Source organism: Lepidochelys kempii, chromosome 24 (assembly GCF_965140265.1).
Source record: "Lepidochelys kempii isolate rLepKem1 chromosome 24, rLepKem1.hap2, whole genome shotgun sequence".
NCBI classification, from domain to species: domain Eukaryota; kingdom Metazoa; phylum Chordata; order Testudines; family Cheloniidae; genus Lepidochelys; species Lepidochelys kempii.
In genome coordinates, this window is record NC_133279.1 from 2688227 (window position 1) to 2693129 (window position 4903).

Genomic DNA, 4903 nt, shown 5'->3' on the forward strand with positions numbered 1-4903 from the left:
CTCTTCAGTATTTCTAATTGCCTGGCATCTGAGAACACTCAAAGTAACTCTCCTAAAGGGTCTGTTTGTCACAGAAATTGTTATTTCCCGACCAACAGAAAGGAGAGAGATGAGATATAAAACGAAAAGCACAGGGGGGAAGAAGCTTTGCATTCAGATAACACTTCCCCTTGAAATAACTTTTCCTGGAATTACTCTGCTTGTATTACAGTCGCTTTCACTTCAACCTTTTCTGTGAATTTGGCTATTCAGAACTCATTGCTAGACCCTAAAGGGCTGAGCCCAGAAGCAGTAAATGGACATCCAGGAAGTAGGGTCATAGAAATCCAAGTAGGACAGCTTTGGCTTTCTCAGGTTGGAGTACTATTTCACCCTATGGTTACACGCATGGAAATCAGTGGTACAGCCTCTGAGAAAAGTGTAGCTCAACATGGGAAAGGGTGGCAGAATCCAGCATACAACGTGATGCATTGTGGTAGAGGACCTAGACACTGCTGTGTTAGGTTTGGTGCCTGTGCCAAAGATGTTACAATCTCAGTAAATCTCTGCCATAGCTTCTCATCTTGAAAGAAAGAAAGAAAGAAAGAAAGAAAGAAAGAAAGAAAGAAAGAAAGAAAGAAAGAAAGAAAGAAAGAAAGAAAGAAAGAAAGAAAGAAAGAAAGGCCCCCACTAGAGGTAAAAGGGGAATATGAGCATCCTGACACAGGCATAGATGGGTTCTTGTTTCCTAACTGAAATAAATTAAACCTTTCTTTCCTTGACATTATTCTTCAGAACAGTCAACGTCCACGGCAACAGGATCACATATGTGTTTTTTCCAGTCCATATTAGCATAATTCCCATTCCACACTCATGTTGATGGCGTGTTAGATATGTAAAATTGTATAATATAATGGAGATGGACAGAAGATTGCTTTCCCCATTGGGGTCACTGGCATCCCATATATAGCAAGATAGCCCATGCCACAGCATTTTACCTTCATTTTTAGAAAACACAACAATTAGAATGAAATTTCAGTGCAAAATGGCAAGAAGCCACCCTTAAGTGAAGACTCAATGTCAGATAATAAAGAGCCAAACTCCGGATCATTAAGAGTCACCTGACAAATATTTATTCTAGCAGAACTAACAGGGTGGACTGGATTTGAAGTGTCCTCCTGCTAAAAATACCAGGGAATCCATGAATCCAAGGTCACCTCTGTGTCTATAGAAGCATGGGTGGTATACCATGAAGGGAAGTTGCACATTAGCAGGAATAAAGAAATACGCATAATGGCTCAGAGCAAAGATCCATCCCGCCCAGTGTCCTGTCTCCAATAGCAACCAGAACCAGATGCCTCAGAGGAAGATGCAAGACAGTCTGAAAAAGGAATTTATGGAAAACCATAGAGCAAAGAGTCCTGGCATTAATTGAATTGCCTTTTTCTAAGGTAGAGTATGTGGATCAGGCAGAGAACTTACAAACAGCATTTACTCTAATATGTAACGTGCATCCGCTTAAAATAATTATTTAAAATAATTAGCAACATTAGTGATGCAAATGATCAATTGAAGGCTGTGTCACTGGAGCTGAACAGGATTATAAAAATCATATCTGCATACCTGTGGGGTGCCTCATTTCCGTGGAGCAGGCCATGGAAACCATATAAAAAGGCTCGTGTCCCAGTGCTCCTCAATCCACTCGGCTTCTTCATTTGCTCCTGTTGCTGACTTGGTAAGTCTTATTCTTATTACTGAGAGCTAACTTCATGGCTGGGCTTCATTTCTAGCTTTCCTTTCCTTGCTCTTCACAAGAGCGTTTTGCATAAGTATCTTGCTGTGATTTCTCTAATCCCATTGCAGGGCTGCAGGAAGGGATTTCAGTCCATTCTCTGTCAGGGTTGTTCTTTCTCAAGTGGTTTGCAATGGCAATGCTCTCTCTACAGAAATGTTTCCCACGGCACCAAGCTCTGTTTGTGCTGAATTCTCTCTGTCCATGATTTCCAGAGCCCTTTCTAAATCAGGAGATTAAATTAGTGGGTGTGACAGCGAATTACAGGGCGGGGCTCAGTGCTTCAGAAGAGAGAAGTGGGAAAGGGAAACCTCTAGGTGGAGGCAGCAGTCAGAGACTTGAGGGCAGAGGAGTAAGATGTGTCTGGAAGTAACTCAGACTGACACGATATGGAGGGGATATAGCCCCTGCACTCTCACTGCCCGATTCCTCACGAGCGAAAACCTGTTCAATTCTGTGGATGTCAATGGAGCTCCACTGATTTACACCAGCTGCAGAGCTGGAGGGGAACAGAAGAGAATCTAAAGGCCTTGCCTGCGCACACATCCTCCCAATGAAAGGAAGGCAGTAAGTAGATTCAAGGAATCACCACCCATAAAAATCAAGCTGCTCTGTACTGGAAATGCAACTCCAGATGCATTCGTGCAGCCTAAGGACCTGGGAAGAAAACATTTGCACAATGCACTTCCATTCTGGACTATTTAGTTCAGAACACAAGAGGCCAAAGGAACTGACCGTTCATTTGTGGCTTTGGAAAAGTTCAGCTGAAAAGTTGACCCTTGGATCAGTTGTGTTGGGCTCAGTCAGCCCTACAGACTGTGATAATGACGAGATAGTGGAGAGTATCTTTACCAGTGCCACTTGCCACCTGCACGTTCAGAAGCACTGAGTGGTTTATTTAACTCTTCTAGCAGAAAAACATTTGAATGCAGAAATGATCAATGGTTACATATACTGCTAAACCCATTCTGTATCTCTCGCCCTGCCATTAATCTCAGGATAACTCTTTCAACCGTAGAGTACATATTGCACTAGATGTTTTGCTTTCTTCTGCAGAGATATATTACTGGTCAGAAGAGTGTTTTGCTTAGGTATCTTGAGGTTATTTCACAAATCCCATTGCAGACCTTTAGAATGGGATTTCAGTCCATCCTCCCCCATGTTTGTTCTTTCTGAAGTGGTTTGCAATGGTAATGCTCTCTCTGGAGAAGTGTTCCCAGTGCACCAGCCTCTGATTCTGCTGAATGTTCTGGTGCATGGTGCTAATGAAAAAATGATGCTGTTTGTCTTTATTTTGCAAACCTTGAAGCCTACTTTGTCTTTCAGTTTTGCCCACGTCCAGGAAGATGGTTTACCAGCAGCAATGCAAACAGACCTGCCTGCCTCCTCCTTGCTGTGTGACCAAGTGCACTACCAAGTGCCTGGATCCCTGCTGCAAAGTCTGTGTGACGAAGTGCGTGACAAAATGCGTGGATCCTTGCTGTAAAGTCTGCGTGAAGAAGTGCACTTCGTGCGTGCATCCATGCCCGTGCCCTCAAAAATGCATTCCGTGCCCTCCCTGCCCTCCGTGCCTTCCAAAATGCCCACCTGTGCAGCACTGTTGCAAAGAAAAGAAGTTCTGGTAGGGCCCACGGAACCACCGACGACTATGGAATGAAAATGAATTACAGCCCCTCGCGCAGTAGCTCTCTCCTCACTGTGCTGGTCTGTCATTCCCCTTGCAGTGTGACGTGTTTTCAGTCTCTGTCCACACACTGTGCACTGTTTCTGCTTCTTCTGTCCAGAGTCCATTCCCTTGTAATGAGTAACTGACCATCTTTGTGCCATGGGATATCAGCTGTGCCTGGGAGTGATCCTGTAACACTTGTGCTTGTAGACTCTTTAGTGTTGGAGATTTCCCCACTCTGGTCTCTTTTCCCAACCAGTCTTTTAATGTAGATGCGCATCAATAAAAGCTACTATTCATGACATTGTTGGCCTCCTGGTGTTTCATTCTCTTCAGCAGTCACATGCTCTCAGACCCAGATTTTCCTAGGGGCGGGGATTTTTGAAAGGAAACCCAAGGAAGGAGGTGGTCGCAGGTGCCAAGAAGAAGTGATGAGGACAGAGGTAGAAAGGAGGAGTAGAGACAGTAGGGTACAGTTGAGACAGGCCGGTTCTCTGCTCCTGTGGGAGCGAAAGAGGAAAACAACAGCCCATGTTCCCTGCTCAGCGCCTCCCACATCTGCTGACTGCGGTGTGTGTGCTACAGGGCCTGAATTCCCAGCGGATATCTGGGTGCGCTGCACCAGTGGGGGCCAGACCAGCTCAGCTGCCAGACGGGTTCTGCCTGCTGCAGCAACTCAGCCAGAAAACAATTTAGTTTTTCTTAATTCAAAGTTCATCAGAATGTATCATTTTTATGAATCTCATGATTTTGGGGTCCCACTGCTGCCTTTTTAGCTCTTTGGCCTGAAAGTTCTGCTGACGCACACAAACTGGTTTTCTAATATTCTGCCATATTCAACTACTGCCACCAGCTACCCACCTTGTGCTGTAACTTCCCTTTACGTCCACATCTGAAAGGTGTGTCAGGCTAAGGGTGACCAAATGTCCTGATATTATTGGGACTGTCCCAATTCTTAGGGGATTTGACTTACATAGGACCATATTACCTCCTCATTATACTCATCCCCCGTCCCCCCATCCCGATTTTTCACACTTGCTCTCTAGTCAATCTAGTCAGACTCCAGGTTTCTGAGTATCCGTCTTCCAGCACATTGGGTGCAGCTGTGAAAATCAGGACAGGTCCACGTGTTGTTTGTACAGCACCTAGCACAATAGGGTCTAGGTCCACGCATAGGACACCTCGGTGCAATGACAATTCCGGTAAATGATAATAATGCCATTTTAGAAGGGACTGGGAGTTTATCTTTGGCCATCAATTTAGGGTGTTCACATCCACTGCTGGCTGCAATCTGATGGCCAAATTCATCTCTGGAGTAACTCCCTTGATTCCAATGTCAGACTGGGCCAGGAAAACGAGATGTATTGCCTGGTGACATTCAAGTGGCTCAACAGGCAGAACTAGCATAAAATAGGGCTGTTGTTTTTTATTTATTAAATCCTTTTCTTTGGAAGGAGCAATAAGAT

General features: G+C 44.7%; 1 long non-coding RNA gene across 1 annotated transcript; it reads left to right on the forward strand.

Annotated features, from left to right (window-relative positions):
• Positions 1-1131: 1131 nt before the first annotated feature.
• On the forward strand, positions 1132-3741 carry LOC140902691 (uncharacterized). Its single transcript, XR_012156105.1, has 2 exons — positions 1132-1714; positions 3098-3741. It is a non-coding gene; the product is annotated as an uncharacterized lncRNA (long non-coding RNA).
• Positions 3742-4903: the final 1162 nt, after the last annotated feature.